The 27024-nt window shown below is 42.8% G+C and overlaps 1 protein-coding gene across 2 annotated transcripts in view; it reads right to left on the bottom strand.

Moving 5' to 3' along the window:
• ATP8A2 (ATPase phospholipid transporting 8A2) overlaps window positions 1-27024 on the bottom strand; it is an 899065-nt gene that overhangs the window by 67391 nt on the left and 804650 nt on the right. The gene's annotated exons all lie outside the window — the stretch shown is intronic.

Below are 27024 nucleotides of genomic sequence, written 5' to 3'. Positions count from 1 at the left end.
GTATTTGAGCGTCGCGCTTCAGGCGACAAAACGCTCAGGTGTGAATGCAGCCTTAATGCTTGCTGTTTATCTCCCAACAAATTCTACATCTGTTTTGTATTCCTATAATCTTTACAGAAGAAGCAATGGTACAAAGTGAAAAATGCAAGTCATCAGGAAGTACCACTTGTAAAACGTATTTACGCAATACAATAGTAGTAGGACCATGGAAGCCACTGAGGCTGGTAATGACTGATGCCGCGTACACATGATCAGTCCATCCGATGAAGCTGACTGATGGTCAGTCGTGCCTACACACCATCAGTTAAAAAAACGATTGTGTCAGAACGCGGTGACGTAAAACACAACGACGTGCTGAAAAAAACGAAGTTCAATGCTTCCAAGCATGCGTCGACTTGATTCTGAGCATGCATGGATTTTTAAATGATTGGTTAAATTTAAAACAAGATTGCCTTTTTTTAACCTATGGATAAATAACCGATGGGGCCCACACACGATCGGTTTGGTCCGATGAAAACGGTCCATCAGACCGTTCTCATCAGTTTGACCGACCGTGTGTACGCGGCATAAGATGTGCATACCAATAATGTGAATCGCATGGCCTAATCAAGGAAAATTTGATGCAACGACACCAATCCTTTTTTTGTTTTTGCGGCACTAAATACCAACCCGGTGGGTATATTGCTGTCCTGACACCAATATTGTTTTTTTTATTTCACGGACACTAATACTGGGGGTGTTAAACTATGTTGGTGCCAATCCTGGATTTGTTTGCTGCACTGACACCAATCCTTTTTTTGTTTCACTGACATCAATCCTGTGGGTATTACACTGCACCGACACAAATTCTGTGGGTATATTGCTGCACTGACACCAGTCCTGGGGGTTTATTATTGCAGTCACTGACACCAATCTTGGAGTAATCACTCACTAAATATAACTTTTCAATTTTTTTAAACTTTTCAATTTTTTTACAATCTAGTTGCCTTCCCCTGCCTTACAAACGCCTCCTAAACATGCCAAAAAAGAAGTTGCAATGTTCTATGCAATTCCCAAGTGTGTTAACGCATATTTCTTGTGGGAATGTAACCTTGATGTGCAGGAGTTCTGCCCTGAATGTGTGTTAGTAAACTTCATTAATGATGTAAATGGCAACCACCAACTCTGTAGTCATAACAGAATGACAGAGTTTGGGTACAAGTGGGCGCTCAATAGCGGAGTCATATAGAGTGAGGCCTCTAATGTTTCCTCCAGGACACATGACAAAGGGCAGGTGTTCACACTCGTATCCATCAGTTGTTGGGTGCTAAATCCTTCAACTGCTGTCAAAGTGACAAGATGGCTGGAAGAACATTGCTGCGTTATCAGCTGACATCTCAGAGGGGCTGTTGTGTTTAACTCCCTAACTAATAGAAAATAAACAATCCACCCATAGGTGTCCTGGAAAACCATCCTAGATCTCCGGGAATAGTTTTCCCTACTGCTGAACCTTCACCATTTTATTTCTCTCCATACCCCCCATAACATAGAGAGAAAAATAATACATGTATTTTCAACATCTGAATATATCCTGTAGTTGTACACAGCTTACTGTACCTTGCATACGCAATAAAAAAAATAAAAAAATCAATGAACATATACACTACCCTTGTAATTCATACATTTGCTGATATTCTTCTTAAATTATTTATATTGAAAAAATGATCAAATAATCCTCTAATGCTATACAAAGTTGCAGGTAAAATTACAATACATCTCATTTATTTCATTTACATCGCTAGTGGCCCTTTAGCACATTCAAACTTTATGAGGGAAATATTCCTAATAATAATTATCTGTTTGTCTTTTTATTTCAAAAAATAAATAAACACATTATAACACTCTTATGCTGCATACACACGATAATTTTTCGGCTTGAAAAAAAACCGATGTTTTTCGGCATGTAGAAAAAACAAAGTTTTTCCAACTTCATCATTAAAACGACGTTGCCCACACACCATCGTTTTAAAAAAATGCTCTAGCAAAGCGCGGTGACGTACAACACGTACGACGGCACTCTAAAGGGGAAGTTCCATGCGGATGACGCCACCCTTGGGGCTGCTTTAGCTGATTTAGTGTTAGTAAAAGACGATTTGCGCTTTTATGTCTGTTACAGCGTGATGAATGTGCTTACACCATTACGAACGGTAGTTTTACCAGAACGAGCGCTCCCGTCTCATAACTTGTTTCTGAACATGTGCGTTTTTTTTCACGTCGTTAAAGCCCACACACGACCATTTTTTACGACGTTAAAAACGACAACGTTAAAAAACGTTGTGAAAAATTAGAGCATGTTCGAAATTATTAATGGCCACTTTTTACATCGTGAAAAATGCTCTGGAGCCCACACACGATCGTTTTTAATGACATTAAAAAAAAAAAACGTTATTTTTTACAACCTGAAAAACACGACATAAGGCCCTCTAAGTAGGTTTTAAATGCTATTTGCACCCCACTAAGGAGACTTCCTCCCACATCCTCTATTGTCCAACACTCATCATCTGCACAGGAAGTGAGGGACAATGTCTCTATTGGGGACATGGACAGCAATACAATCTTGAAGAAAGTTATCAATCTTTGACACTCTACTAGAAAATGTCTTTATTGCTCTGCCCCTGTTAAAAAGTTGAAAATAAGTGAAATTCTGTAAATTGGGCCCAAAGCGTCAATATTTTGTGTGGCCACCGTTATTTTCCAGCACTGTCATAACCAGGGGTCAAGTCCTGGGGAGAAAAGTGTGGGAACTCCCACCCAAGATCCCCTCCCCCACCAAAAAATAATGATACGCTCATATGCATAATTACTAAACCGCATGTTTTTTTTTCCGATCCACTGTACCTTAGTAATCCTTTATGTTACAGGCCGCTTCCTGTATATGGATTCATCGGGTAGTGTGCGGGTATTCTGTCACTTCCTCGATGCCGCAATGTCTCCTGGGAGCTTTTGTCATTGTTCCCCGGAGACATTGCGGAGGTCTGCCGCGAGTTATCGTGGGATTTAGAAAGAAGTAACATAAAGGATTACGAAGGTTCGCCTGCCCCTGACAGTGACTCGAGCTGGGTATCGCCGCTTAGTGAAGGATTGGCTCGGACGGCTAGGCTGCTCTCGGCTGCTCTAGTCCTGCAAAGGGAACTGCGTTCCTGCTGTGAAAAAAGTGCAGGAACTCCGTTCCCACGCGTTCCCGCAGGACTTGAGCCCTGGTCATAACCCTTTTGGGGATGGAGTTCACCAGAGCTTCACAGGTTGCCATTTGAAAAGATATAATAAAATATTTACAGAAAGTGAGGGGTGCACTTTTGTGAGAAACTGTAAATATCTATACAGATAGAAAATTAAATTTGGTCTATTTGCAACCTGACAAGCAGCCTGAGAGAAATACTCCAAAGTCAGATTTTCTCTCTACAGTTCTCACGTACATTAGGCTGCCTTCAGCAGTAAGTACAGGCCTATAAAGTATGCTATTTCTTGTCCAACACGTATCTAATCAGTTTGTCAGCTGACAGCAACACCCACACGTTTTTAACAACGCACATTAATGCACTGTGCCGCTCTTTATAAATTGGGACCACCAACTTATTTCACAAGTGCCGTCAAAGTCCTGACAGGTGAAGATGGCTTTCAGCCGCTTGTTCCAACCTGGCCTTGAATTTAAAAGGCGTCTTCTTAGGTGTAAGGCTTTCTGGTCCTGCACAAAGTCATTGAGCCATGCTGTGTCTGAGGAATTCCTGTTCCTTCTGATGGTTGACTGCCTTTCAGAACACAGCTTTGGAAAACAGCACAAGAATATCAACTGTTAAACTGCTTAACCGTCTATTGATGGCTTTATGTTACCTGATGTGAAATCTGCTTTATATATTAAGTTCTGTACCGTCTGGCTTTTATCCTCCTTGGGTCCTATCAAACTGCAGCACAAAAGGCCGTGGGGGATCTCCAGGGAACTCTGAACACAGGTTTTGGCACACACAGAAAGAGTTTATTTGTGTAACTTTTTTCAACCTCCTTCAAAGCCTCTATTATACTTTTAATAGCCTTATACACCTGCGACTCAGCGGATATGTTGAACTCCTGGCAATAACAGTTAATGGGATCCTATCTTAAAGATACTCAGGGGGGATCTCTGAAAAATGACATTCATAAAAACAGACCATGTCTAACATTACCCCAACTCGAATACAGGCAACGTGGGCTGTATTAAATGTCTTTGGGCTGTTAATCATTTTACATAAATGCCACTTTTTCCAGCTTTAAACATTCAGCAGCCTGTTAACGAGCTAAGATGGAATATGGCACATTTCTATGCAGTATTTTATGAATTGTTCTATAATATTGCAGGTAGAACCAAATATATACTAGTGATAAACATGAAACAGCTTGGTGGAGCGCTACAGTTTATTCAGTGAATCCTCCAGTGGTTTGTTGGGAAAGGATGTTATATCATGCTGATAACTTTATGAAACGGTCCCCAGGCAGCCATTTTGTTCTGTGATTTGAGAGGAAGTGAGCACTTAACAAGCATTATTCGCCAAGTTGAAACCAACATTTATGCTGCTGAAAATTCATTATTAGACATTTTGCCAGGTGAAAGAAGGCAAGTGTTCTTATGCAGTTCAAACCTGCCACAATCCACACTGAACATATGAAAAAAAAATAAAAAATCATAACTACAAGCTAGCTTCAGTGAAAACTGTGAGTCAAACTGATCTGAGTATTCAGAGATCACGACACCTGAAGTTACATGCAAATCTCAACTTTACCTGAAAAAGTTGAGTTTAATTCCATTCATTCCCTCTTGTAAAAGGGGCTTTGCCATGGGCTAGAACTGGAGCCAAGAGCACAATTTTTAGCCATTGGGACATCTAGGAGTATGGATTTCTGATCTACAGGGCCTATTGGGGGATTTTTTGACATACAACATTTATATAGTAATTTTCTTAGCAATTGCTATTCCCTTATATGTGGTGGAGTTTGGGCTATCTTGTGTGATCCAGGATGTTTGGCTGTCCTTGCTGTCTAATACCCAGGACCTGCGAGGCACATGAGGGTGCCCTCCCTCCTCCCCTCCTTCTATTCCCCTCCTCACCCCTCCCCTTTTCCCCTCCCTCCTCCTTCCCTCCTCCCCTCCCACCCACTTCCTTAGGTCCCTCCGTGCGTCAGCGACACGCCCCCACGTCCTGTGTGTGACGTCCTAGGTGACGTTCCAGCACTAACGGTGTGTTTTCCATCTGGTCCAACATATATTGTCTTCAGCTGCTGTGGGCATCATTTTAAGCTCATTGGGGTGATGCTTAATTTCCTCTTTGATTGTACCACATGACGCTGGGAGGAGCCTACAGGGATTGCCACACGCATATAATGCCCCCATTCTGTGCTAGCATGTCTCCAGGCAGAACGTTCACTTCACTATCCCACCTGTTGAGGGCAAACCTACCGCCATCTTGTGCCCCACTCCTTGCTGTAGGTCTTCACACAACATTCCTGGCTGATGACCTTTGTATCCCAATAAAGGAATGTTCACACATGAATAGAGTGGCTACATTTTACTGATTGTACTCAGGAAATGGCATAACAGTCACATCACATTGACATACATTCTGGAGTCACTTGACATTACATAGTCAGTCACATTTAGTGGACGATTCGCAGTAGTCACATGTGAAATCATAAGCAGCACTTTAACCACTTCAGCTCTAGAAGGTTTAACCTTCTTAATGACCAGGCCATTTTTTACTATACAGCACTTTGTTAATTTAACTGACAATTTCGCGGCCGTGTGACTCTGTACCCCAAAAAAGTGTAAGTCCTTTTTAAAAAAAAAAATGGTTTCTTTTGGTGGTATTTGATCACCTGTATATTTTTTATTTTTTGCACCATAAACAAAAAAAGACTGACAGTTTTGAAAAAAAAAAATATATGTCTTTCTGCTATAAAACATATCCAATAAAAAAAAATCGAATTTCTTCGGGCCAACTTGTATTCTGCTACATATTTTTGGTAAAAAATCCCAATAAGCGTATATTGATTGGTTTGTGCAAAAGTTATAGCATCTACAATCTATGGGATAGATTTATGGAATTTGTATTTATTTATTTTTTGGTACTAGTAATGGTGGTGATTACTGACTTATAGCGGGACTGCGACATTGCGGTGGACAAATCAGATAATAAGTGAACCTTTTTGAGGACCAGTGACACTAATACAGTGATCAGCACTAAAAATATGCACTGTCATTGTACTAATGATACTGGAAGGGAAGGGGTTAACATCAGGGGCAATCAAAGAGTTAAATGTGTGGCTAGGGAGTGCTAACTGTGTGGTAGGCGCTTGTACTATGTGAAGGCCATATTCCTGCTTTGTAGGAACACAGGATCATAACCTTCTCTTCTCACAGAATGGTGATCTACAGTACCTTGTTTACATTACTGTGTCCTGAATGATCGCCGGAGCCGCTGATTTGCCCCTGCTGTGTCCAATCACAGTGGAAGCAGGTCGACGTCGGCGCAGATGCGCGGCCCAGACCCAGAAGTGCAGGATGACATACTGGTCAGCAAGTAGTTAGGAAGTTCTCTAACAGTCTCTCATTCCACCACGGTCATTAGCGCTCACAGGACTGGTTCTCTGTAGGCACCTCCTCCATGGGTGCACCTCTCCCGGGACCCTCCAGGGGAATTGCCTCACTCAGGGATATTTTGGCCTGGCCTAAAAGTCCTTTTGCAATGCATCCTTGCCCCCACCTTTATAAGAGTCAGGAAGTCTACATTCGGCTCTCCTAGGTGCAGGTATACTCTTCTCTGGCTTCCTGCCCTTTGCAGGGCCTCCACATGCTGGTTACATCTGTTCTGTTTTTTGGCTCCCATGATTCAAATGTGTTAGAGCCCCTAGTGGCTGCAGCTGCTGATGAAGAATTTTTTTCCAACATGTCCCTTCAACAGATGTTAATCAATCGATCAACTTCTGTTGAGCGGTGACTGCCGAACACTGATTGAAATTTCAGCCAGTCTCAGCTGGACAAAGTTTGATGAGTGTATGGCCTTAACTGACTCAAAGGGAGGATTATTAAGGCAGGCCATACACGATATACAATTTCCTTTTCTACAACCACGGGTCAATGTTGATGGGGAAATCGCTCCCGCAGAGGTATTTTTTTTCTCAGCAGGGGGCACAGGGAGTCGGCCTGGTCAGGAGAACACACTGATTATTGCTAGCGGCTATATGTAAATATCTGGCATGCTGGTCGATGGGATCAATTGGGTACAATCAGCCTGCCCATAGTTTGATCTCTGCTGGCCTCCGCTGAACCGGCCGAGATTCTGACCAACTATGGCTTAAGAGATGGTTGAGATAAGGCCAAATCCAGCTGCAGTACAGGAGAACTTAAGCTGACTATCTGAATCTATTGGTTAAAACGACATACCGCTTTTATTGAAAGTAACCTGTTTATGTATTTTCGATCACATGTTTGATTTGAGTTTGTGACAAGCTTGCTTTAAAGTAGTATTTCTCTATATGTCTCCTGTTCAAGCTAAGATCATTAGTTAAAACATACAACATTTTGCCTGCCTTTACACGCGCATGAACTATAATGGCATCCCAGACTTAGTCCATAGGGGTCAATATTGAGTTGGCTTCAACTTTTCTGGGAAGGCTGTCCACAATGTTTAGGAGTGTGCCTATGGGAATGCTTGACCATTCTTCCAGAAGCACATTTGTAAGGTTTGGCAGTGATGTTGGACAAGGCCTGGCTCGCAGTCTCCGCTCCCAAAGGTGTTCTATCGTGTTGAAGTCAGGACTCTATGCAGGCCAGTCAAGTTCCTCCACCCCAAACTCGCTCATCCATGTCTTTATGGACCTTGCTTTGTACACTGGTGCACAGTCATTTTGGAACAGGAAGGGGCCATCCCCAAACTGTTCCCACAAAGTTGGGAGCATGAAATTTTCTTGGTATGCTGACGCCTTAAGAGTTCCCTTCACTGGAACTAAGGGGCCAAGCCCATCCCCTGAAAAACAACCCCACACCATAATCCCCCCAAGATCCATAAAGTCCTGACCTCAACCCGATAGAAAACCATTTGGATGAATTTGAGCAGAGACCTCAAAGCCTTCTGGTCCAACATCAGTGCCTGACCTCACGAAAATGCAGTAGCTATAAAAGTGTGATTTACAAAAGTTCTGCCATGAGTTGACATAAATATATATGGCATAGGTTGCTTCATACACTTTTCCGCCAGGTGTCTATTTTGCAGTGGGGGTTTAAATCATATCGTTTATTTAGAAAAAATACCATAAATCCCCACAAAGCAGCTTTCAGACATGAGCAGGAGGCAGCTCCATATATCTGGGATGCCATAACCCTGACAGAAGTGTAACCTGCTCAGCTGGCACCTGTCCCCTGTCCAGCCTGGACCAACTGTTGTCGGTACGATCACAGATGAGTAAACATGCCGGGCTTTCCATCAGTCTTTATGTGATTTTTGGACAGAAAGGCCAGATTCTCATTTAAACCTTTCCAAATGTAAAATAAACACCTGTTTACCAACTATGCAAAAAATAAACTGCACTGACCAGAGGAATATTGATTGACAGCAGCCCTGAGCTGCCAGGCAGACAGACAACACTGGAATGTAATGCCCTGCATGCTACATTCTTTCATGTTTATCTAATGCCATATGTAAAAAATGTATAGGACACATTAACTGGGTGGGAGCTCCTTAAAGGTATGCAGGATATATTATATACACTTCTACGTCCAGCATTTGCCCCAAATTAAATTCTTTCCGGAAGAAGGGGAGGCAAGAGTAGGGGGGCCGAGCTGCTGACGTACTTTGTCGTGGCTTGGTCTCCCGGAAGTGGGGACAGGTTACCATGTGGCACCGGGGGGTGGGGCCAAATCCCTCTATTTGTGTAAATACACACAGAAGCAGGACTCGGGAGCGCACCTGCATGGGGGTCCACCAAGGAGAGTGCTTCTTTGAGGTGGACACCCAATGCGGGGAGGGGCTACCAGCACTGTTGGGGGACCCCAGAAGAGGAGGATCAAAACAAACTGCACAGTGGAGGTACGTATGCCATGTTTGTTATTTTAAAATAGTAAAAAAGGAGGGTTTACAACCCCTGTAAAGCTGAAGTTTAGTATACTTTTTTTGGGATACAGCACCATACACTTTAGGTTTGTGCAATGGTGTGTATCCAATTACCTGCAGGTGTCAAGGATACCATCTTCAGTGGCTGTCTTCTGGCACTGGGAAAGTTAACAGCAGACGCTTTTACATGAAAAAGTTGCACCACCTGCCCATCCCCTTCTAATCACTTCGCCATTTACAGCGCTCATAAAACTACAATCCCACCGCAATCTGTGAATGAGTGGCAGAGCAGCTGAACGATAGATCTCCCCTGCCCATTCACAGAAACTGTTGCATTGTGGGATTGTAGTAAAATGAGTTCTATGATTGGAAGAGAGAGCAGAAGGGGGCGGACAGGTGGCACAAATTTGCGGTGTAGCCAAAGATGCGGTTAACTTTTACAGCACTGGAAGCCAGCTACTGAGGAAAGTATTCAGGGTCTCTGAGGAGGCACCGGGGGGGGGGGGGGAGATTTGCAGCAGATTGAGACCCCAGCATGTTCCCCTCGGATCTAGAGCAACTGTATGGTTACATTGGCCTAGCTTTGCACAATTTAAGCATTCATATTCCATACCTCTGGGTATGATGTAGAAGCTGAGAATCGCTGTAGGAGTCGCTGCTACTAAAATGATCGCTGTGATCTTCCAGGTTCTGGCCCTGCTGAAAATTAAACAAAGGGGGATGTTTGCACAGGAAGTGGAGAGAAGACAAGTAGCTAGATTCAGAGACAGTTACGCCGGCGTATCAGTAGATACGCCGTCGTAACTCTGAATCTACGCCGTCGTAAATTTAAGCGTATTCTGGAAACTAGATACGGTTAAATTAGGCTAAGATACGAGCGGCGTAAGTCTCCTACGCCGTCGTATCTTAGGGTGCATATTTGCGCTGGCCGCTAGGTGGCGCTTCCGTTGAGTTTGGCGTAGAATATGCAAATGAGCTAGATACGCCGATTCAGAAACGCACGTGCGCCCGGCTTTTTCCGACGAAAAGTTAGTCGAACAAATAGCTGGCCTAGCCAATGTTAAGTATGGCCGTCGTTCCCGCCTCGAAATTTGAAAATTTTACGTTGTTTGTCGCCGTACCTGAATCCAGCTGTATATCTCAAACTTGTCCATCCACAGAATGCATTGTATTAATTGAAACACAAGGCAATCTGTAAATGGAGGCCAGCCAATTGGTACAGGACCTAGAAAACTGATCTCTGTAGCAGCAGCGACTACTACAGTAATTGTCAGCTTCCACAGTGGTCCCTTAGGTATGGAATATGTATGCTTGCAAGCTAGACCAGTGGTCTCCAAACTGCAGCCCGGGGTCCACATGCGCCCATTTGCTTGCCTCTATCCAGCCATTAGGGTACCATTCCCCCCACTGATAGGAGACAACTATTCTGCCAACTGACACCAACAACAGGGCCCCATTTCTCCCACTGACACCAACACCGGGGCACCATTTCTCCCACTGACACCAACAAAGGGGCACTATTCCTCCCAATGATACCAACAATGGAACACTATTCCTCCCCCTAATACCAAATGTGATAAAATTTACTCCCACTGATGCCAGGACAATTTCCATTCCCACTGGCCGCCCCCCTAGAGTCTAAAGGACAATAAAATAGCCCTTTGTCTAGAACGTTTGGAGATCCCTGAGCTAGACCAAGGCAACTATGCAATAAAATCCATACCTCTATAAAAATCCTAGAGGTTGGTATGAATGTGGGAATTTCACTTATTGCTTTTGGCACCAATATGAGCAGCATATGGAGGTTCAGCCTTTTTTAGACTACTACTCCCAGCATGGCAGTGTATTTGATATTGGCTGATGTAAGACTAGCCCACCACTGCAGTTTCTGATCTTGACTATTTTTTGCACACATTAGTAAAGTATGGCACAGCTTTTGTATATTATACTCTGCACAGGAAGAAATTAGAAACCGAACCTTTGCTGCTAAGCTCCAACTAACCTCATGAGCACATGGTAGCGGCAAGGAACAGCTGCAGTACTAGCTTGCTAGACTTGTGAGATAACAGGTGCTGGCTGCTATGTCTTAAACCCCTTGTATAAGGTATCAGCCCAGTCACTTCCAGACTTTGGAGGCTCGACCTTAGCCTTCGCCTTGTACAGAGACCGAATATGGAGATCGCCATGGATCAATGCTGATCCACAGCAAATGGCATAACTCCATGCAGATTACATAGCGGGGGAGGGAGAAGGCTGTCTGTGGTCTTGGAGGAGAATATCACTGACAATCACAGCCATGTCAAGTTAGCTCTAAATTTATTTAACTCACATCTGACAAAATACCCAAAAACTGTTTGTATGTACATGATTTGCCATACAAGAACGGATTTAACCGGTACAGTAGAGACAAACTACTGGGGGTGTGTTGTTGTGTCTGCATAGATACAGTACTAACCTGCGCTGTGTGCATGCCCGCCTGCACCCACCATAGAACATTTTGAACATACACTCATACCTCACAACATTTTGAGATAGGAATGAGGGACACCTACTAGAAAATGTATGTAGGCATAGGATACGCCCCCCTGCCACACCCCCTTAACCACTTCAGCCCTGGAAGAATTTACCCCCTTCCTTACCAGAGCACTTTTTGCGATTCGGCACTGCGTCGCTTTAACTGACAATTGCACGGTCGTGCGACGTTACACCCAAACAAAATTGAGGTCCTTTTTTTCCCACAAATAGAGCTTTCTTTTGATGGTATTTGATTACCTCTGCTGTTTTTATTTTTTGCGCTATGAAAAAAAGCGTACATTTTGAGAAAAAAAAAGTAATATTTTTTACTTTTTGCTATAATAAATATCCCCCAAAAAATATAAAAAAGCTCTAACGAGCAGGGCCCTCTGATCCCTCCTGTATTGATTTGTATTGTGACTGTACTGTCTTCCCTGATGTAAAGCGCTGCGCAAACTGTTGGCGCTATATAAATCCTGTTTAATAATAATAATAATAATAATAATAATAATAATAATAATAAAAAAAAAAAATTTTCCCTCAGTTTAGGCCGATATGTATTCTTCTACATATTCTTGGTAAAAAAAAAAAATCACAATAAGCTATAGGGCCGGATTCAGGTAGGGGCGCGCATTGTTACGGCGGCGGAGCGTATCGTATTTACGCTACGCCGCCGTAAGTCAGAGAGGCAAGTGCTGTATTAACAAAGCACTTGCCTCCTAAGTTACGGCGGTGCAGCGTAAATGGGGCCGGCGTAAGCGTGCGTAATTTAAATGAGGATGAGGGGGCATGTTGTATGTTAATTATTGGTGACCCGACGTGATTGAAGTTTTTCACGATTGGCGCATGCGCCGTCCGTGGAATTTCCCAGTGTGCATTGCTCCAAAGTACGCCGCAAGGACGTCATTGGTTTCGACGTGAACGTAAATTTTCAAATTTCAACGCGGGAATGGCGGCCATACTTAACATTGGCTACGCCACCTAGGGGGCAGGTTTATCTTTACGCGGTGTATCTTTGAGGCCGAGTACTCACGAGCAGACATGTCCGATGAAACCGGTCCGCGGACCGTTTTCATCGGACATGTCTGCCCGGGGACTGCCCGGGGACTTCTGTTCGATGGCTGTACACACCATCGAACAGAGGTCCGCGCGTAAACAATACGCGGGGCGTGTCCGCGGTGTCGCCGCGTCGATGACGCGGTGTCGCCGCGACAATGACGCGGCGACGTGGGCGGCCTGCCTTTAAAATGCTTCCACGCATGCGTCGAAGTCATTCGACGCATGCGAGGGATGGCGGGCGGCAGGACATGTACGGTAGGTCTGTACAGACGACCGTACATGTCCGGGCGGACAGGTTTCCAGCGGACTGTTTTAAAGCAGGTCCAGGAAACAGTTGTCCGCTGGAAACCTGTCCGATCCGCCCGAAAATGGTCCGCTCGGGCCTACACACGGCCAAACATGTCTGCTGAAACTGGTCCGCGGACCAGTTTCAGCAGACATGTTTGGTCGTGAGTACGGGGCCTTACGGAAACGGCGTATATTTACTGCGTCGGGCAAGCGTACATTCGTGAATCGGCGTATCTAGTAATTTACATATTCTACACCGAAATCAACGGAAGCGCCACCTAGCGGCCAGCGGGAAAATTGCACCCTAAGATATGACGGCGCAGGCCGTCGTATCTTAGCTAGGTTTAAGTGTATCTCAGTTTGAGCATACACTTAAACTTACGACGGGATTCGATTCCGAGTTACGTCAGCGTATCTACTGATACGCCGGCGTAACTCTTTGTGAACCCGGCCCATAGTGTCTACAGGATAGATTTATGGCATTTTTATTATTATTTATTTTTTACAAGTAATGGCGGCGATCTGTGATTTTTATCGGGACTGCGACATTATGGCGGACAGATCTGAAACTTTTGACACTATTTTGGGATCATTGTCGTTTATACAGCGATCAATGCTATAAAAATGCACTGATTACTGTGTAAATGACACTGGCAGGGAAGGGGTTAATCACTAGTGGCGATCAAGGGGTTAAGTGTGTCCTAGGGAGGGAGTGATTCTAACTGTGGGGGGACGAGCAGTAGATCCCTGTCATGTCACTAGGTAGAACAGGGAAATGCCTTGTTTACATAGGCATCTCCCTGTTCTGCCTCTCCGTGTCATGATTGCGGGCCGCCGGTGGACATCAAGTTCGCGGGGCCCGCGGGCACACTCATGGAGGACGCGGTGGGCGCACGCATGCTCACTACATGGCAAATTAAAGGGGGGGGACGTACCTGTACACCCACTTGCCCACCACTGCCATTGTGCCGACGTATATCGGCGTGCAGCGGTCGGCAAGTGGTTAAAGGAGAATTAACCGCAAAAAGTGCTATTTTTTTACCACTACTATTCCTTTATATTGGCTTTTAAAATTTACAAATGCAACAATTTAGAAATCAGATGAAGGGTTTAGCACTGGGAAACACTTTTTGAAAGATAAAAAGTGCATTTTATATACAATTATATAAATCAGACCAAAATGAGGGACAAATGAGGAGGAAAGAGGGACATTGTTCCAAATCAGGGACAATCCCTACAAATCAGGCATAGTCCCTACAAATCAGGGGCAGTCCCTACAAATTAGGGACAGTCCCTACAAATCAGGGGCAGTCCCTACAAATTAGGGACAGTCCCTACAAATCAGGGACAGTTGGGAGCTGTGGACATTTATATATTAATTTTGTTCAATCTGCAGGCTGGACAAAATAATTCTAACAGGTTCCCCCATCAATGATAAACAGCATAGATACGGTATACGAATCTTCAAGTATAATGTAGAGTAGGGGGCACAGCTTGAGATTATTTTATGAAGCAAACAGCTGCAGGTTTCTGCAAGAACCAACTCAAGCTTAGGAGATGCGGAACTGAGTGCATCCAGCATTTCCACCCCAGCGGGAGTAGCATAAGAACAGCACAAGCAGACCTCATTTACAAACACGCAGCTGGAACTTTACAACTCTCCTACTGAGCATTGATGGGGACTCACTGCTATTGTACTTAGCAAGAGTAAACAGCACAGAATTGTGTACAATATGACCTCTGCTTCTCTAAGGCCTCGTACACACGACCGAGAATCTCGTCGTAAATGAAACATCGTTTTCCTCGACGAGTTCCTTTTTCTAATTTACAAATTTTCTAATTAGGAATTTAAAATTTATGAATTTTGTAAATTTTTCAAATATTAGGATTTACGAATATTCCGAAAAATTCGTTAAACGGGTCTTTGTTAATTTCGATATTTCTGAATTAGTGAATTTGTCGAAATTCGTAAAAAAAACTAATTAGAAAAGAAAAGAATTGCACACGTCAAGTGTAAAGAGCACAACGAACTTGGCAGACATGGCCACACTGGACTGGACACTTACCATGAACCAGATATGACATTGCACAGTGGAGACACCCAACAGCATCCAGGAGAGGAGACAGACCCAAATCGGGCCTGACACAGGAAAACAACTTATGGTAAACAACATGAGTCCCTGCTCTGTCCCTACTCCACAGGAATCTGACTCTATGCTACTCTGTCCCTAGCCAGCAGGAGATCTGTCCCTAACCTAACCACTAAGCTGAATGCTTTTTATAAACACTGCCCAGTTCAAAGATGGCCACCAGGTCAACCAGGGCAACCAGTGTCCAATCAGACAGCTGCTTTCCTGAAGAGAACTACAGAGGCCTCAGAGGTACCTGGTTCCCCTTGTCCTCCACCCTCTCTGCACGAATAGCGCCACATTTGCAGGGAGGCTGCACTGCACCCACCTACATGCACACGAACTCTGAAAGTGAAATTTCAGTTGGGCTTTAACCACTTAAGGACCGCCTAATGCCGATATACATCGGCACAGGCATGGCACAGGCACGTACAGGTACATTGCCCTTTAAGTGTCCAGCCGTGGGTCACGCGTGCGCCAACGGCAGTGCACTCGTGACCTGGTCCGAAGCTCCGTGACCACGCCCGCGGGACTCGCGGACCCGATCGCCGCTGGTGTCCCGTGATCGGTCACAGGAGCTGAAGAACAGGGAGAGGTGAGTGTAAACACAACTTCCCCATTCTTCTCTGTGGCAGTGTCACTGATCGTCTGTTCCCTATTATAGGGAACGACGATCAGTGATGTCACACGTCCAGTCACGCCCCCCTACAGTAAGAATCACTCCTTTAGGGCACACTTAACCCCTTAGCGCCCCCTAGTGGTTAACCGCTTCACTGCCATTGTCATTTTCACAGTAATCAGTGCATTTTTATAGCACTTTTTTCTGTGAAAATGACAATGGTCCCAAAAATGTGTCAAAAGTGTCCGATGTGTCTGCCATTATGTCGCAGTCACGAAAAAAAACGCTGATCGCCGCCATTACTAGTTACATTTTTTTTTATAAAAATGCCATAAAACTATCCCCTATTTTGTAAAATAACTTTTGCGCAAATCAATAAATGCTTATTGCGATTTTTTTTTACCAAAAGTAGGTAGTAGAATACATATAGGCCTAAACTGAGGAATTTTTTAATTTTTTTTTTTATATTTTTGTTTTTCAAAATTTTGCTCTATTGTTGTTTATAGCACAAAAATAAAAACCACAGAGGTGATCAAATACCACCAAAAGAAAGCTCTATTTGTGGGAAAAAAACGATGCCAATTTTGTTTGGGAGCCACATTGCATGACCGCGCAATTGTCAGTTAAAGCAACGCAGTGCCAAATCGCAAAAACTGGCCAGGTCCTTTACCTGCATAATGGTCCGGGTCTTAAAGCGGGAGTTCACCCGAATTTTTTTTTTTAACATTAGATTGATGCTCATTTTGTCTAGGAAAATCGGGTGTTTTTTTTTTAAATCGAAGCAGTACTTACCGTTTTAGAGATAGATCTTCTCCGCCGCTTCCGGGTATGGTCTTCGGGACTGGGCATTCCTATTTGATTGACAGGCTTCCGACGGTCGTAAACATCGCGTCACGAGTAGCCTGAAAGAAGCCGAACGTCGGTGCGGCTCTATACGGCGCCTGCGCACCGACGTTCGGCTACTTTCGGAAAATCGTGACGCGATGTATGCGACCGTCGGAAGCCTGTTGGAAGCCTGTCAATCAAATAGGAACGCCCAGTCCCACAGCCCATACCCGGAAGCGGCGGCGAAGATCGCTTTTTAAAACGGTAAGTACTGCTTAGATTTTTTTAAAAAACACCCGATTCCCCTTGACAAAACGAGCCTCAATCTAATGTTAAAAATTAACTTTTTGAGTGAACCTCCACTTTAAGTGGTTAAAGATTTCAAATTTACCACTAGAAGCAGGATAGGTACAAACATGTAGACTGTATTACCCTGTGCACTGTGTAATCCAGAGGAAAGCATATGTTAACAATGGGAATTTATGATACAAGAAATGAAGGAATCACCCATCTCTCTAGCTATGTCACATACTCTAAACACATATAACATAATCAAACAGAACTGGGAAGAATATGCAGTTATTTTCAGCAACCTGTACAAAATGTTTCCCATCTCCCGAGGGATCAAAAAAAAAGTCACATTTCTTGTACACAAGACAAGATATATTCTGGCAAATTTCAGTTTGTTATATGACAGTTGGCACTAGGTCCATTATTTTCTGCATGGGATGAGTGAACAAGATAGAGATCTGGAGGAGCAGCTCTCTGATTAGGACTACAGAACACATTGACATCTCTCTGCGCTGGCCTGGATGCCGGCTTTATTGCATGTGAATAGAGACTTTGATTGGGCACTTTCAACATGTCTTTCAGCAAGGCCCGGCAGCTGCCTGTCTCATTACGGCCCAACCGACACCAAGAATTCCTTTTAAGCCCCAGTATGTATATAATCAAACTAAAATAAATGCACATGCCATGAAATTTTGTTTAAAGCCTAATAGGAAAAAAAAAAATCTGTGTTTTCATGGCTGTTAAAATCTATTTCCTTCCACACAAATTTCCCTTTTTAAGCAGACATATGTACAGATGTGAAAACAAGGGGGAGAGGCAAGGGAAATAGGGGTTATTTATCCACAAGCTAAACACATGTGCTGTTTTCTGTTCCAAATACATACAAAGTCATGCAGAAATGCCAAGCCATTAAAATGTGATCTAACGTGTCCCCAGGAATGGAAATACTTTTAGTTTAAAAATATTACAACTTAACATGTTACCCTTTTTTAAACTTCATATTCCTTCCTTAATTCTAACTTAACAAAGAACCCAACTCATGTCTTTATATATTTTTATGTATAGGTACAGGTAATCACATCAGAAAACCTCAGGACACAAGCTAAAGCCGACCATAGATGGATCAAATCTCAGTCGGTTCAGCAACGACCGGGCCGAGATTCAATCCATCTATGGGCAGGCTGGTTGTACTGAAGTCGATAAACTTCAGTACAACCAGCCTTTCTGATTTTATTCATGCAATCACTGCCAGCAGCCATAGCCTCCAGCATTAACCATTTCATTCAGGCTCCCTGCCAGCAGAACAGAATAGCAATGTGGGAGGGATTCCCTCATCAGCACTGACTGCGTTGATGGGTGAATCAAGCAATTTTCTTTCTTACCATTCATAGTGGATGGAAAGAAATTTGCATAATCTATGGGCTGCTATAGATGCAAAGCGGGCTGGATTTTTTAGCGCATTGCTAGGATGATTTGGATACAGTTTAGACCTAGAGATAATAGAGAGAGAGAGAGAGAGAGAGAGAGAGAGTAGACTTTTTTTCTTTATTTTGAGGATGTGTTTTATTGGGAGTGGGTGTATTTAGAGTAGTGTAGTTAATGTCATTCAATGTTTTTTTAGTACTTTTTTTTTTAAATTGTGTTTCGAATTGTTATTTGTGTGCTGTCCATTTCACTTTTTTTCTTTTTGTGAAAAAAAGGAAAAAAACTTGGCAAATTATGTTTTTTGGCACATCCATACTCCAGGATAGTTAAAATAAGCCCATTACACCCTTACAGCTCACGAAAACCACTACGATTGGGCCTTCCCAGTTGACTCTCATACATTTAGCCAAATGGAGAAGACATTTTGCAGAATTCTCTTGATTTTCTACTAAATGCAAAGGTAACTTGAAGTCTTTGTCCAGGACAGCTAGGAAAGAGGAGAATACAACTTTTTTCAGTTTTGTAAAGAGTATTAAATGTTTAGGACCCTTTGGGTTTTTGCTGCTACCTGCTAAGGAGATTTAAGCCTAGTACGCACTAGTAGTTTTTTTTTTTTTTCAACCTAACAAGACTAAATGGAAAAAAAACTGACAGCTCAGGAGGAGCCACTGTGCTAACTATCCAACGTTAGTACAGCGATCTTCCCTGATGTGCTATTGTGTTCTGACCGGGGGACAGCCCCCCTACAAGAACAGTCCAGTCATCACTTTCAGTCGTTGGCTGAGAGCGCTGATCAGGAGCCGGTCGGCAGACCTTTTTCGGTCATGCCCCTTCGACAGGAGCTGACCAAGCCTAATACAATGTCTGCCGGTTTCTACTGAACTGGCTGATGCCGCCCGACATTCAGCCTGTGTGTACTAGGATTTACACTCTGTGCTTATCCTGGTGACCATTATCACCAAGACAGAATTATGAGATAATCCAAATTTTACAGTCGTCACCGGAACAGGAGATGAGTGTAAATCCTCTAATGGTGGAACCTTTTCTAGTATGCAGAATCTGAAGAAATGTCTTCTCAGTCCTTGTTGCATGTCTGGTACAGGTAGTGAAAAAAATATTGTAGTTGTAACCATTCCCTAGTAGGAAAGGGTTTTGTTATACATACACTTTAACGCCTTATCGTTATCTTCCCTTTCTCCAAGTTTTTTCTCTGGTGAACCGTATACCGTATAATATTATCTCTGCACATACAACAGACCTCATTCTTTCTTTCTAATTGTAAATCTTATTTCCGGTTTTGGACCAATAAGCATATAAAAAGGCTGTTAATAAAGGTTGTCTGTATTTTTTCAATTGTATTCTTTGTTATTTTGCAGTACATTGATTACATTTCCACCCACAAATAACTGTCAAGGTTGCTGCTACAAAGAAACCCAGCTAGTTTGACAAAGGCCCATGTGAGTCAAAACTGTGCTATTTTGGTTTAATATTTTGGAATGAAAACAAACTTTAATCTGCATATGGGGCACAGATACCATCTCCTTGTTACACCAGAGCAGCCCTTTTCAACCTTTCCAACACACAGGAACCCTTGAAATTACTTTCCAATCTCAGGGAACCCCTGTTGAAAATATCTATATCGACAATTCAAGATTAGTATTATGGTCAGTGGGAAGATTGCTCCTTATACTTGTGGCAATTGGGAATAATTATCCCCTTATAGATAGCCAAAAAGATCAATAGTGTCAGAGGGAACTTATCCGAGAGGCAGAAATTACTCACTGCTCAAGGAATCCCTAGCAACCTCTGGAGGAGCCCTGGTTGAGAAACCCTGCACTAGAGGCTCCGTGGTTAGCAATGTAGGTTCAAATCCAAAAAGGATCATCTTTAATTTATTTATGTTATTCTTTCCTTTGTCTGGATTCCTGCCAAAAACATACCTGTAGATTATCCACATTCTGCCAAGAATTGGTTCTTATGTGTGTTAACTAAACTTGTGAGACTGAATATCATCAGTAATTTCTTTCAAAGTGTAGGAACATTACCACGTATAGTAATTTTCTCTTCAGTGAGGAAAGGTGTAGTCTGTAAACGGATACACAATCTGACAGTGCTCTACTGTATAAATACAAAAAATAATATAATATTAATATACACCCACAGGGCTCTCTACTAGTGACCTATAAAACAATATCCAGCTGGGGTGTTACCAGATGACACGCCTAGAAAGTAGAAACGGAAAGAATGTCTAACTGGCTGAACATACAGCTGCAAGATCCCTCAGCAAAACAAAAAAAAGTCCACTTATGGATCAATGTCAAACTACACAAAAGTTAAAAAGCAAAAAAGTGCATTAAGCTGCTGGAATAGCCATTAGGACACAAGTTCATGAACGCCTATAAATAATGAAACCTGAAGCGAGTACCATTTCCATTAATAGTTACATTGTCTTCTACAAAACCACAGCAGAGCATTCAGTTCATCCAAGGGAATTGCTATAATTGAGGTAAGAAAGTCTACCAATTACTAACCCACAAAGTCTGGAGTAAAAGACGTGTTATGTGCATCTAGTGCCTTCCCAGTGATTCACGGACAATTTACTATTTGGATGGGAATACAGAGATTAATTTAAAGAGTTTTATGATACCTTAGCAGAGAGAAGATACATTTGTAAAAGAGCTAAACTTTTAACTATACTTTCAAGTTTACGTTCACCTTGGATACCTTCCTCCGTTAAAATAAAGCTTAATTTGTCTTAATTTCCTTATAAAGAACTAGGTCTTTGAAATATATACTACTGCCCGGTGACTGAAATAAAATTCTTACATCTTAGATTATTATGTACACCTCTACAGTGAAGATACATTATGATCCATTTCCTCTATCACAACGACCCCATAAAATATTACATATTATTATACAGGATTTATATAGTGCCAACAGTTTGCTCAACTTGAAAAATTTCAATACAGAAGGGACAGGAGGGCCCTGCTTGTTGAGCTTACAATCTAATGGGAGGGGGTGGTGGTACTAAAGGCTGACAGGGTAGGGGCTGACTGGACATAGTGGGGCAGGGAGTTCCAGAAGATGAGAGAGGCTCTGGAGAAGTCCTGAAGGTGAGCATGGGAGGTATAGGGTAAGAGGTCTTGGGACGAGTGGAGAGAATTATTTGGCCAATATCTGCAGATGAGGTTGGTGATGTAGCTGGGGTCGATGTTATGGATGACCTTGTATGTTGTGGTTAGTATTTTGAATTTTATACAGTGGGATAGGGGAAGCCAGTGAAGGGATTGGCAGAGAGGAGCAGCAGTCACAGATCAGTTAGTTATTATCAGTATTAGTCTAGCAACAGAATTCATAATAGACTGAAAGGGGGATAGCCTATGTAATGGTAGACAAGTGAGGAGAGAGTTGCAGTAGTCGAGGTGGGAAATAACCAAGGAGTGAATGAGTTGTTTTGTGGTGTCATTAGTAAGGAAGGGCAAATTCTGGAAATGTTGCAGGGGTTAAGGCAACAAGATGTAGTCAGTGATTGGATGTGGGGGCTGAAGGAGAGGTCAGAGTCTAATGCCTCGTACACACGGCCGAGAAACTCGACGGGCGAAACACATCGTTTTCCTCTTCGAGTTCCTTGTTAGGCTGTCGAGGAACTCGACAAGCCAATTTTCTCCATTCCCGTCAAGGAAATAGAGAACATGCTCTCTTTTGGGCTCGTCGAGTTTCTCGACAGTTTCCTCAACGAAAATGTACACACGACCGGTTTCCTCGGCAAAAAAATATCTCCCAGCAAGTTTCTTGCTGGTTTTTGCCGAGAAACTTGGTCGTGTGTACGAGGCTTAAGATTACACCTAGCGTGGAGGGGCCAATGGCTGTACCATTGATCTTCATGGTAAAGTCATGGGGAGGGGATCAGGAAGGGGGAAATATTACAAGCTCAGTTTTAGAAAGATTACGTTTGAGGAAGTGGTGTGACATTCATACGGATATGTTGCTCAGTATGTTTGTGATACGTGGGTAAGTTGAGGAGTTGAGAGATAGATCTGGGTGTCGTCAGCATAGAGGTGGTATTGGACGCCACAGGAGGTTAACTGGCTCAGGGATGAGGTATAGAGAGAGAATAGAAGGGGCCCAAGGACGAAGCTTTGGGTTACACCAACTTAAAGAGGAAGAGGAGCAGAGGAGTTGTATGTGACACTGAAAGTGCACTGAGATAGGTAGGAGGAGAACCATCTGACAAGATAGTTACATAAATAGTCAGGTTGTCAAAATACATACATCCATTGAGTTCAACCAAAAGAAACAAAACAAACAAACAAACAAACAAAAGATGCATCACTCAGAACCCTCCCTTCAGCTGAGATCACCTGACCAGATGCCTAGGCACATCAGTGTAAGATAGTATTATAAAAAGCCTAGACCTATAATTATGTGACCAGCTGCTGTAGATATAATCAGTATTTTTTGACCAGCACACGCAATTAATTTTTTTTTTCAAGGTAGTGAACTGTTAATGAACTGTTAGCAAGAATATTGGCTTTGGCAACAAATTGGCATTTTATACAGATTGGTAAAACAACACTGTAAATGTTTCCCTCTGCCATGGCACAGCATGGAATGAAAGCAGGGATGGAGATTGTTGACAGAGGGACATTACATCAGCCAGTTAAATTTGTTTGTGCTGGGAAGACGGGCTTTGCCATGGCAGCCAGGAGCTGCCATATAGGACGTTTACAGGGCACTGAAGAGAATTAAATGTCTGTACCTGCAATAATGCCTGCTAAACTGTGTGTACGCTACACTTGCTTTGGTCCTAAAAGGTCATGTAAAATATGAATTGCTAAACTTAGTCAAACATTAAAATGTTGCATTTAAACTGACCTAGTGAGCAGGGACTTGTTGCTCTTTGAGTCTAATTTACATCTTTGCATTTGTTTTGTGCAGTTGTCATGATACTCACTATAGTTATCAATTTATATATATATATATATATATATATATATATATATATATATATATATATATATATATATATATATATATATATATATATATAGAGATATATATAGAGATATATATAGATATAGATATATATTACATGGTGCTGGTGCAGCATCATGTTGTGGGGATGCTTTTCTTCAGCAGGGACAGGGAAGCTGGCAAGGGATGATGGGAAGTTGGATGGAGCCAAACAGGGCAATCTTAGAGGAAAACTTGAGACTTGAGACTGTAGTGGAGGTTCACCTTCCAGCAGAACAACCCCCCTAAACATACAGCCAGAGCTACAATGGAATGGTTTAGATCAAAGCATATTTATGTGTTAGAATGGCCCAGTCAAAGTCCAGACCTAAATCCAATTAAGAATCTGAGGCAAGACTTGAAAATTGCTGTTAACAGACGCTCTCCATCCAATCTGACAGAGCTTGAGCTATTTTGCAAAGAAGAATGGGCACAAATTTCACTCTCTAGATGTGCAAAGCTGGTAGAGACATCCCCAAAAAGACTTGCAGCTGTAATTGCAGTGAAAGGAGGTTCTACAAAGTATTGACTCCGGGGGGCTGAATACAAATGTACCCCACACTTTTCACATATTTATTTGTAAAAAAAAATGAGAAAACCATTTATTATTTTCCTTCCACTTCACAATTATGTTGGTCTATCACATAAATTCCCAATAAAATACATTTATGTTTTTGGTTGTAAACATGACAAAATGTTGAAAATTCCAAGGGGTATGAATACTTTTTCAAGGCACTGTATATATCTCAGAATTAAGGAAGTGCATAGTGATTTTATACATATTTTATTTCGTTTTTAAGATATGGAATTTATTTTGTAATTCAGGTAAATAGGTAATATAACATATTAAAGCCTTCAGGTGGTACTATAGTATTTTTTATTTTTTTTACATTTAGCATTGTATCTGTGCTGGTACATACAGAAAGAAGTCTGTTGGCTTTAGAAATCAATGGGCAGCCCCGACAAAGTGCCTGCATAGCACCTCGGCAGTGGCTCTTTTAACCCTTTATTCGGGGGAAAAGACCGCCCCGCTAGCGCCTGAAAAGCGCCACAAAACCGACAGTAAAGCGCCACTAAAAATAGCGGTGTTTTACTGCTGACGCAGGGGCGATGTCAGTGTGAAAGGGCTCTAAAGAATCTGCATACTTAGTAGGTGAATTAATCAGCTGGCGAAAGCATTTAAAAACACAGAGTTTAATATCACTTTCAGGTACTGTAAATTTAGCGAATTAACTTATTTTCTGCTACAATTGTCACGGAATAACATTAGCAGTTTACTTGCTGATTTATGTGGCTGGGGGTAGCAAAAAAAGAAGAGAGAGAAAAAGGAAAATAGAAAATCAAGCACCAGCTGTGCATCTATCAAAATACTTTTACCACATACCTTGTTGCCTGGTAGCAACACATCTCCTATGGAATTTCCAGGAAATAAACCTGTCAGTCAAACTATTTCTGACTGAAGTGGGTATAAGGAAGTGATCCAGTGACTGACAGCTTTGCTTTGTGAAAACTGCTTACAACGCTGACCTGTGATCTGCACAACAGACCTCCTATGGTGCTCGGAATATTTACAATTTACAACCTACAAAAGACCTGTGTTTAATCTGGTCATTCCAGAGTACAGCAATTATCAATTTTCAGTAGGTGGCAAATATGACAGTAGACAGAAAATTCAGACTGATACCCAATGGTCAGAGAAATTAGAGAGACTCACTAATTGCCTTGATTGGCAAGAATTCCAGCAAGGAACTCCAGATCCAAACCTCTTATATCTGCTCACTAGAATCAACAAGCGCAGATAAAGAACATTTGCTCCCTTTACAGTGTGTAACAGACATAATTCACACATTTTACAAATCTACATAGCATTTCCTAACATTTCCTCATAGCAAACTGTGCAAGCATTAGATTTAAAGCCTACCCCACCACTCAGTGCCTGGTATCAGATCTGTAGAACAGGGGTCTTCATGAAGGGGTCTGAAGGGGTCTTCATACTTTTCAGTGTCAGGACCATGTTGTATAGTTTACAGATATTGCCAGGCAAAAAATAAATAAAAAATCCCCATTACAAATCCCTTCATGTCAGAGTCACCCTTACATCAGGGTCCCCAATTAGAGTCCCGCCATTTGCAAGCGTCCCAATTAAAATCCCCCCTTACATCATGGTCTCCTTTACAGTCCCCCCTTACAAAGTTCTGGTGGGGGTTAGCGGGTGTGAAGGGAAGACCATAGGCAGCCTCTGATGACCTTAATGTGATACTAAAGTCTCAGGGGCAGATCCACAGAGATCTGCACCCGCGCAGCGTATCAGAGATACTCTACGCCGCCGTAACTTTCCCGGCTTAGGTTTGAATCCTGAAAGATTGCGCGCCGAAAGTTACGGCGGCGTAGTCTATCTCTGGCGGCGTAACGGCGCGTAATTCAAATCGGCGATTAGGGGGTGTGTTTCATTTAAATGAAGCGCGTCCCCACGCCGAATGAACTGCGCATGCTCCGTTTCTAAATTTCCCGCCGTGCATTGCGCGAAATGACATCGCAAGGACGTCATTTTTTAAACTTAGACGTTACTTACGTCCATCCTGATTCACGGACGACCTACGCAAAAAAAAATAAATTCAAATTTCGACGCGGGAACGACGGCCATACTTAACATGGCAAATCTAACTTTACGCCGCAAAAAAGCAGCTTTAACTATACGCCGGAAAAAGCCGACTAGAAACGACGTAAGAGAATGCGACGGCCGCGCGTACGTTCGTGGATCGTTGGAAATAGCAAATTTGCATACCCGACGCGGAAAACAGCCAGATGCTGTCGTATCTTGGTTTGAGGATTCAAACTAAAGATACGACGCGGGTAATTTGAAAGTACGCCGACGTATCAGTAGATATGCCGGCATACTCTGTCTGTGGATCTGCCCCTCAGTTTTTTTATTTAAAAATAACAAACTTTATACTTACCTGCCCTGTACAGGTGTTTTTATCACAGAGCAGCCCAGATTCTTCTTGTGTCTTTCTCGGGTCCCTCTTTGGTGCTCATGGCCCCTCCCTCCTGATCAGTGTCCCCACAGCAAGCAGCTTACTATGGCAGCACCCGAGCTGCTGCTCTGTGTCCATTCAGACACAGAGCCGCGGTCGGTTTTGCCCTCTCTCACTCATCATTGGCTTTCTGACTTCAATTGACAGCGCCGGGAGCCAATGGTGCCATGCTCCTGTCTCAGCCAATCAGGAAGGAGCGTCCCGGGCAGCCGAGACTCTCCTTCAACATCACTTGATCGAGATGAGCTCAGTTAAGTATTAGGGGAGCTGAGGGGGGCTGCTGCACACAGGTTTTTTATCTTAAAGTGGATGTAAACCCACTCTCATCCTTTCTAACCTACTGCCATAGTGCTGATCTATAAGGATATAGATGTCTCCTGCATGTATCCTTACCTGTCAAATGTTTCCCCTCTGTCTGTTGTAAGAACTGAAAAACTGCACTGTGGGTGGAGTCGTGATGTCAGTAAACTCCCTGCCCTCCTATACACTCCCCTTGTCAACATGCATTTTTTCTTATGTATTCCTTACACTAAATTCTGCTATGATCACTAACATCCAGTCAAAATCCAGAAAACTAACCACATGACTTCAGAAAAGGAGTGGGGGTGGGAATTAAAAAATAATGTCTGTCTGTCTCCAGGCTAGTGCATGAGATATTTATAAATAACCTGTCACTCACAGCAAGGGGGCGGAAAAGGTTTTTCTCT

This window comes from Rana temporaria, chromosome 2 (assembly GCF_905171775.1).
Source record: "Rana temporaria chromosome 2, aRanTem1.1, whole genome shotgun sequence".
NCBI classification, from domain to species: Eukaryota; Metazoa; Chordata; class Amphibia; order Anura; family Ranidae; genus Rana; species Rana temporaria.
The sequence above is the reverse complement of the archived record's forward strand: the minus strand, read 5'-3'. Positions and strand labels throughout refer to the sequence as shown.